Below are 9,805 nucleotides of genomic sequence, written 5' to 3' on the forward strand. Positions count from 1 at the left end.
CTCTCTCTCTGCCCCTCCCCCGTTCATGCTCTGTCTCTGTCTGTCCCAAAAATAAATAAAAACGTTGAAAAAAAATTAAAAAAAAAAAAAAAGAAATAAACATGAAACAGTGCTTAATATGATAACCAGATCAAAAATGAATTTCCTACTTTATTTCCATCATGTTATGAATATGAAATAATATAACATGACAGAATGTGGTGCAATCAGCAGGCTTGTAAGTACATTGCTGATGGTGATATAAGTGGGTACAGCTTTTTTGGGAAAAGAACTTAATAATATTCTTTAAAATGCCCTGTATTTGATGGGATATACCTATAAAAATAATGTAACAAGAACATAAAAGAAAACAGAGTATCTCAGTAGTTATGTAATGGTGCTATGCAGCTGAAAGTTTTCTAAGTACATAAATCACTTGTATTTACCACCAAATGTGGTGTATTCCTCATAGAAGCCAGGAAACAATCCTGACCTTTCTTTAGGTAGATAATGAGAATGATATAAGACCCTGCCCCTGGAATCGGTTGAGCTGTGAGGTTGAGGACAGAGACTACAAACTACTACGTTTGGACCGGATTTCCGATCCAACTGCGGGAAGTTTGGGTCTGGCTACCAAGTTAGAGGAAATAGCCCACAAATGGCTGACTTCATTTCTGATATCAGCTACACGCTTAGGGATGTCCCCGCTGTATTGGCAATTCGTAAAAGACCCACCAAGCTCACTAAAAGCGTTTGTCCTACAGATGCAATGGATGACAGGAAAAGATACCTTGAAAGCAGCCAAGGAAGAAGATGCACAGGACAGAATCTGGTAATGTCGCAAACATAAAACTCACATTATCCTCAGGATACATTACCCTTTCGACAACACTATGTGCTGTGTATATGTGTATGTATATACACACGTATATGTGTATATATATGTGTGTGTATATAATGTGTATATATGTGTATATATAATATGTATATATTAAATATATAATTGTATAATCTATAATATATTATATATATATTATATATAATAGTCAACCTGAAAAGCCACAACATGTGGTATATATCATCGGTTTTTTCCTTTTATCCTCTGTAGGATCCTAATAGAGCTTCAAAACACATGAAGCAAAAACTAATAGTCCTGAATGGAGAAATAGGAAAATCCAAAAGTACTCTTAAAGGCTTCCATATTCCTCACCAGTAATCTGTAGAAGTCGGAGATAATCTTTGTGACTTTATGTCGGGCAAAACATTCTTGGGAAGCAAAAAATCAGGAAACAAACAAGAAAATATTGATGCGTTGTACTTCAAAATTAGAAGCATTCGCTTTTACAGACGCTGTTACTGAAATGAAAGATAGGTAACATTCCAGGATAAGATACTTACAACACAAATCTGCTACATAACCAGTATTCAAAATTTATAATGAATGCTCACAATAAAAAAAAAAAAAGTTCACAGTAAGAAAACAATCCAGTACAAAAATGAGTCCGTGATTTAAGCAAATGCTTTTATGAAATCAGAAATAACGATAAGCACAAGAAAAGCTGTTCAAAGTCATTAGTCATTAAGAAAATACAAATTAAATCCACAATGAGATACTGCTTCATGTGGCTTACAATGGTTAAGAAAATGATGACACTAAGTATTGGCACGAATGTGGGACAATTGGAATGCCAGCTTTGTTGGTGAGAAGGAAAGAAGAAATCAGCCACTTTGGAAGACCCTTGGGCAACTTCTTACCGTATGACCCAGGAATCCCCCCGCCTAGATTTTCACTGAGGGGAAACTAAAACATATCCACACAAATGGCCGTACGTGAAGGTTTATAACATTTTAATTATAATCGCTCAAAATTGACGCAGTTCGTTTATGGGTGAATGAATCAACAAATTCTGGTGCATGCGCAGAACGTAATACGAGTCAGTAATCGTTAATGAGGAATAAACTAGCTGATACATTTAACAAGGCGGCTGCATCTCCAAAACATTATATTAAGCGAGGGTCAATGTCTACCAACAGATACCCTAGTCGTATTTATTCATAATGGCAAAAAACCAACACAAAACAAAGGGAGGAGCCTAACTGTCAACAAGAGAAAGGATAACAAATTATGCTATACACACATGAGAGAAGATAACCTGGCAATAAAACTATTGATAATGTTAATTAATTATATTAAATGGAAGAAGCCAGAAACAAAAGTGTACAAACTCGATGATTCCATTTATTTATTTATTTATTATTTTAATATTTATTTATTTTTGAGAGAGAGAGCAGGGGAGGTACGGGGGGGGGGGGGCGGACAGAGGATCTGAAGGAGGCTCCACACTGAGAGCAGAGAGCCTGATATGGGGCTCGAACTCACAAACTGTGAGATCATGACCTGAGCCGATGTCGGACGCTGGACCGTCTGAGCCACCCAGGTGCCCCTGTGGTTCCATTTAGATGAAACTCAAGCACCAGAAAAATGAAACAGGGTGACAGATGTTAGAATAGCGGGAGTTTGTGCTTGAGAAAGGGTCTGAGAGTCATTTCCAGAGTGATGAAGTCTGTCTGTATCTTGAACTAGGAAGAAGTTACAAATGTATGTATAGGTGAAACATTCAGTGAGCTGTACAATGAAGCTTTGTTCATTTTACTCAATAAAAATTATGTCTCACATAAAGTTAGGTGCAGAGCACCTTGGTGAAATTGATGTTTCTAGAACGGGGACAGGAAAAACACAGCTGAGCCTTGGAGCCTCCTGTAGTGCCAGAAAATAAGGAAATGCTTAATAAGCGAAAGGATGGGACTGGGAAATGTCACAGGGACACAAAAGCCACTGGAAGAGTCCCTAACGGCTGAAACTGAAGCAATTTGTTGTACTAAAACATGTAATACAACATCTGTTATATGTAGAATTTTAATTATTACTCAGTATATTTTTTCTAATTGCCATTTCGTTTTTACCCATGGATTAGTTAGAATTATATCTCTTGGTTTCAGACATATGGAGGTCTCAATTTTTGTTGTTCTTCTTCACTCCCAGTTTAACAACATTATATTCAGAGATTATATTCCATGATTTCAATTTTTTGAAAATTCTGTTGACGCTTGCTTTGCGATGCACTATATGGACAATTTTTGTCAAAATTTTGACAAATCTTTCAATAATGTTAAGTCAGACTTTTATATTCTTCCTGGTACTTTTGGTTGCCTACTTCCATTATCAGTGACTGAGAGAGATTTAATAAATTCACTCGCTATGATTCTGGATTTTTCTACTTCTCATTGTGATTCTGACAACTTGAGACCATTATATGATCCCATTTAACTGGCACTTTTATTATTATGGATTGTCCTTCTCAATCTGTTAATACTCCTACAAAGTGTACTTTTTCTGATATTAACATAGCATGATAGTTTTCTTGTAGTTAGTGTTTGCATTGTACATCTTTTTTCTATTCTTTGGTTTTAAATATTCTGTTCTGACAATTTAGATGTCTCTTGTACACAGCACAGAAATTGATTTTGAGGATTTTTTTGAGGGGTCCAATAGTCTTTTTATTTTAATCAAATAACTTAATCAATTTACATTTAATATAACTTCTGATATATTGAGATTAAACGTATCATTTTACTAATTCCATTTCTCTACTCTGTGTCTTTATCTTGGTTAGTTATGTTTTATTAATCCAACTTTTCTTTCTCTAAGCTTGGAAATTGTGTCTTTTACTTTTTTTGATAGTTGCCATAGAAATCACACTATTAGTTGTTTTTACCTTCCTACAGCGTAAGTACACAAATTTTGTTATATTTTAATAATTTATACTTTAAAATAAAAAAGATATTATTGTTGTTAAATATGCACTGTAATGATCTTTATTTGCTCACCGTCTCATCATCTTGCTACTGCTTTTTGTTTCTTTCTGCATTACTGAGAACCCATCTGCAATCTTTTTTTTTTTTTTTTTTTTTGCCACGTAACGACTAACTATCCTACTTACTTACTACTTACTTCGTTACTACTATACTACTTATCCTGTACATATTATCCCACTACACTAATATTAGCATAAATAAGATAGTAATTCTATGCTATATTATCTCTCCTGAATATTGAAAATTCACATCCATTATTTCCTCAATTAGTTTTGTGACCTATTCTCTTTTCTTTTTGAGATGTTAGCCCACACATTTTATAACTTTGTTACCGTATCCTATAAATACCTTGCTCTCTCATTTGACAGTGTTTTGTTTCTTCAGGCTTAATTCTGTATATGTCCTTCTAAAGTAATATCCAGTGCCCTAATTCTCTTTTTAGCTGTGTCCAGTCTCCTGTTAAACCAATCAAGTTATTAATCTAATTTACATTTTTTATTTGGTTCTTTTTATAACGTTCAGCTCTTTGCCTAACTTTTTCATTATGTCTTTTATCTCCGTGAACATAATAAATAGTTATTTTAAGCTGTATGCTTCATAACGCCAATACCTGGAACACTTGTAACATGTTTTTATTGCCAATTTTGTTTGGTTGGTTTTTTTGCTACCTCATATTGTATTGTTTCTTTACGTGTCTGCTAATTTTTCATTGTACACTGGATATTTGACAGAGTTTGGGTTCTCAACCCAGATTAATCCATTTGAAGAGTCCCCTTCCCCTGGACATTACACGTAATTATTCACGGATGAAACATAACCTAAGCAGAACTAACCATAATCTTTCCCAAAAACTTGTTTGTTGGTTTTTCCCCAAATATATTAAGGAAAACCTCCCATTTTTCTAATGATGTGCTTAGTACAGTGGACTTCTATGCCACGGTTCTTGAGACCTTCTTTTTACCACACCAAGAGACTCTATCTGAGCAATAAGGCAAACATAGTTAATTAAGGTCATGAAATTAAGAAAGTGATGCATTCCTGATTATGTCTTAGTAAACAGTAGCTTGAGAGCCACATCTGTATTAACTATTTACAGTTCCTATTTGCATGGCTCAATACATTTCCTTTTTAGTTTAGATACTTTTAAATTGGACTTTTTGTCATTTTCAGCTAAAAATTTCTTGTTAATCTGGTGAATTAGTTCAGGCATAAGAGCAGTTTTGGTGGTTGTACAAAGAGCTGAGGAAGTTTGATTCAAGGCCCGTAGGTAAGGTAGAGAGCTGGTAATACTAGAAAAGATGATGAAATTCTAGACGAACGAGAATGGAAATGAAAATACAAAAGGGGTATGGATTGGAGAGATATAACCTAGTAAGAATAGTGGGATGAAATGTGGGACATGAAAAATTCCTAGTAATGTTTTCTCTATTACAGCAGCTCTGTAAGCGAAGGACCGCACGTTCTTAATACTTTTATGTACTCACTTGAAATTAGACCGTGTACAAATACTAGTACATATCACTTTGGTTTGCAAGCATAATTCGTTCCAGAAAGATGCTTGTCATCCAAAGCCCTTGTATAGCAAAACGAATGTCAGGAACCATTGGCTCAGTGGTGATCATGTGTCCTTTGGCCTCACGAACGACTTGTATTACAAGACATCACTCGTTTATCAAGTTAAAATTTGTTAGAAATGTTGGCTTGTCTCACGGAACACTAGCAGAACAAGTTACTTGCAATCCAAGGTTTTACTGGTGTCTTAATTCAAAATATTTAATGTCGAGATGGATTCCTTGCTTTAGCAGTTTGAGTTTTCCCTTTTACACGTCGCTTCACCTGGGTAGTGAAATCGGCACACTGGCCACTAAACAGAGACATTTTCGACCTCGATCCCAGTGGATGTGACAATTCCATTTAACTTAATCTCTGCAAGCGATGGTATAAATATAATTTGTATTGTTCTACAGAAACTACTTCAGTTAAAAAAAAATATGCAATCAGTTGCCTTCCTCTCCAGCTTAAGGTACGTGTGACCAGGGAGACCTTTCCAAAATAAGGTTGTAATAGTACTTAGATAATAGATAAGGGCTATTCTGACCGAACTGGAATATATGGAAGGAGGAGGTGATAGACATCTTGCAGGAGCCTAACGTGTCTAGATAAACATTTCTGGTCAAGATGATTTTAAAACACGTATCTGCTTTCCTGTGTTTCTTCTCGTCGCTACTATTGTTGAACCCCACTCTAAAATTGGAATTTGTGGCAGAGTTGTGACTTGCTCTCCATAAAGGGTTATCAAGGCCATAATACACAGTTTTCCTCTTTCCAGAGCCTTAATTGTACTAGTAATCTCACAATTTACTTTGAATTGTGAGAAATAAGGGTGGGAAGCGTAACAAGGAGAGCAGTTGGGTTATGAAACATGGAATTGTTATGTCATAACTGCAACATTTCTCATCGGAAAATCTCTTTCATGGCTATGGGAACAAATAAAGATTGCCTAGAAAAGTCAGAAGGAATGAGAAACTTCTCCCCTCATTCTCACATTTTTGCCGAATAGAAGCAGCAAAGAACTCCCATGTCAGGATGAATCACCCGACTGGAATTCACACATAGCACAAGATGAGGGGGCTACCAAATGCCCGATGCAAATGTTAGTTACAGCACATTTCCTAAAAGGCAACTTCGAGTCACCCCCATCCCACTTACTCTTCCCAATCCCTGGTTTGTGTCTTGTCACCTATACCATAAACAAAGCGGTAGCATTTGTAGAGATAAATAGAGAGGTGCGTGGGGACAGAGCCAGGGAACTTGTTGGGAAAAGAAAAGACAGAGAAAGCCTGCGTGCTCGAAGCCAAAAATGAAAAACTTAAAACAACCATGCACACGGGGATATGGGAAGATTCCTCAAATCTTGTTACAGAGAGTGAAGTTCCAACGTATTTCTATCAACGCTGATACGGAGAGAGCTCCAGAGTCATATGGCTGATTCTTCTATGTGTTTCATCAATGGTGGTGCTATCTAGGCTGGAGGGAAAATCTGAAAGTTACATCTGGCAAGAATATAGCAAATCCCCAGGAGGTCTGTATTAAGGTACCCATTTAACTAGCAGGTGTCTCCACATTTACATTCAGTTAGCACTTAACTCCAAGTGTTTTATGCTCAGAGAACGTGCGTGTAGATTCCATTACATATTATAAGTTGTCGACTGCTTGGTAATTGTTTCATTTTTAGACATTGTTTTTTTCTTATTACAAATGTGATAAATGTATATAGCTTTAAAAGTTAGTAAAGGCAAACTCACACACACACACACACACACACACACACACATACACACACAGGAAAATTAGAGGATTGCACTGATAATATCATTCATTGTTTTTTTTTTTTTTTAATCAATCTGTTCGTGACTTAAAAAAAATGAAGATAACTAATTGCAATGTCCATACTCAATGTATTTTAAGCAGAGCTTTGGGGAAGGAATTGCCAAATACAGTAATGAATGTGAATCAAGCTGTAAAATGAGGTGGGGAGGCGAATGAGGATTCATCTTCAAAAAAAAGTTCTCTGCTAAATGGGGGAAATTGGGTAAAAAGATTACAAGAATGCAGAAAGAATTTTAGCCTTAGGTAATTAGATGATTTAACTCTCACGACTGTTTTAATAAATCCAGGCTTTCCTTTTATCTGAATCTGTTTTTTTGTCTTGCATGTTTAGAGCTCTGTAGTTGAGGCTGGGTCTTAGAAGCTTCCGATTATACCACTTACAGCCTACGTTGTATGTGGGGGAAAAAAGGGATTTGAAAAATAACCCAAATAATGCTATGCAAGTGGTAGGGTTTTGCTGAATTGTGGAGCACACTGGGGACTCGGTAGGAGTTTAAGCTGGAAAGGTGGACACCAGTGTTTATATCAAGGTAGGGGCTTCGAATGTATGGGCATCACATTGATGTTGATGAAGAGCTCTTGAAGGAATTCAAGCAGAGGAGTAACATGAATGTGTTTGTTGTTTTAAAAAGATATCTTGATGGGTGCCTGGGTGGCTCAGTCGGTTGAACATCTGACTTCAGCTCAGGTCGTGATCACACAGTTCGTGAGTTCGAGCCCACCATTGGGGCTGTCGGCCCAAAGCCTGCTTTGGATCATCTGTCTCCCTCTCTCTGCCCCTCCCCTGCTCATGTGTTCTCTCTCTCTCTCTCTCTCTCTCAAAAATAAATAAAACATTTAAAAAATTAAAAAAAGATAAATAAATAAATAAATAAATAAATAAATAAAAGCATACCTTGAGTGCCAAGGGGATAATGCATAGAAGAATGGACCCAGTCAAGGGACATTAGCTGTAATGGTCCAGACCTCTACTCCTCCAACATACACAACACACACATCGAAGGTGTGAACCTGCATTACACAATGGTAGTAGGAGGCAAGGTAAGAGGCAGACTGGAGAGAAATGTAATAGTAGAAATAATAGGACTTGGTAACCATTGGAAGATGGAGAGGAAGATTGAGAGCAAAATCTCAGCAAACAACAAGACCCGGTTTCTTATCTGAAAACAGTGATGCAAAGCTTTCAGACCAAGTAGCCACGGGGAGAGATCCTGTGGTAAAAATGTGTGATGAGTTGAGCTTTGGGTAAGATTTTGAGGTACTTATGGGACATCTGGGGGCAGTAAGTGGTTTTTGAATATAGAATTGGATTTCTGAACAGTTATTTAATAATAGCTACAACTTACTTGATGTGTAGTATGTTCCAGAAATTTCTAAGTGCTTTACATATTTTAACTCACTTAATTTTTGAAACAAACAAATTACATCTGTTTAAAATGATTAAAAAGTAAAATAGAGAAGTGACTTCCCCATGGTTGCATGGCTCTGAAGGAGTCGAGCCGTAACGTAAATACAATAATTTGACGCCTGAGTCTGCATTCTTAGTTACTACACTATAGATGCTGAAAGAAAGGGAAAAAACGTCATCAGCATGATGACTCCAAGGAGTTGAAACTCTGGTAGAATATAAAGTAGACATTAGTAGAGAAGGGGAGGAGAAAGGGAGGGGGAAGGGGAAGGAGAAGAAAGGAGAAGAAGGAGGAGGGGGTGAGCAAAATCAACAGATTTTTTTTTAATGAGAATAAAAATGATGAGGAATCTAAGAAGCAGAAGGAGAAAGAAGAATCAGGAAAGAGTCAGGAGGCTAAACAAAGAGGTGCCCCGTCATGGTAGCCTAGGAGAAGACGTGGGTGGCGGTTTGAGAACCAGTGAGCGGTCAAAAAAGAATTGAAAAGTACTCTGTGTATTTGCCTTCAGAAGTCTTGGGTGACTTGGTCAGAGCAGTTTCAGGGTAGTGATGTGATAACTTGGCTTGATTTAGTGGGTCATGGACTGAAGAACAGAGCAAAGGTTGACTTCTTTTCTAAGAGGTCCAAGTACAAAGGGGAAGAGAATGCGTAATTATTTCTTTAAGGTATCATAGGGTACAATAAGGTTTTATTTACATTATGTTTTAAAGTATAGCCATAACATTAGTACATGTCTACGTTGGAAAGAAAAGACCCAACAAAGAGAAAAAAAAATGTTTAGGGTGAAGGAGAGGGCCAAGATCATTGATGGCATGAGTTTTCAAAAAAGATCCAAAAACATAGACTCCAACGTGAAAATGGAAGATGAGCTTTGGACAGAGGTAGTAGTTCCTCTTTCCTCGGGGTGAAAATGAAAGGAATGGGTTTTGTAGGTATAAGAACAGGCAGTTAAAGAGCTCAAGCCTGAAGTCTCCTATTTTCCCCAAAGAGTACCAGATGAGATCATTTGCTACAAGAAAGTCAAGAACAAGGCCACACGTGTGGCACACCTAAAACTTTGGAATAACTGCTCTCAAGAAGAGACAGAGAACCCAGTACACCTATATCGCCCCTCGAATGGTCCAAAATCTAGTTGGGTTTAAAAGTCACAA

The sequence above is a fragment of the Lynx canadensis genome, chromosome B3 (assembly GCF_007474595.2).
Source record: "Lynx canadensis isolate LIC74 chromosome B3, mLynCan4.pri.v2, whole genome shotgun sequence".
Taxonomy (NCBI): domain Eukaryota; kingdom Metazoa; phylum Chordata; class Mammalia; order Carnivora; family Felidae; genus Lynx; species Lynx canadensis.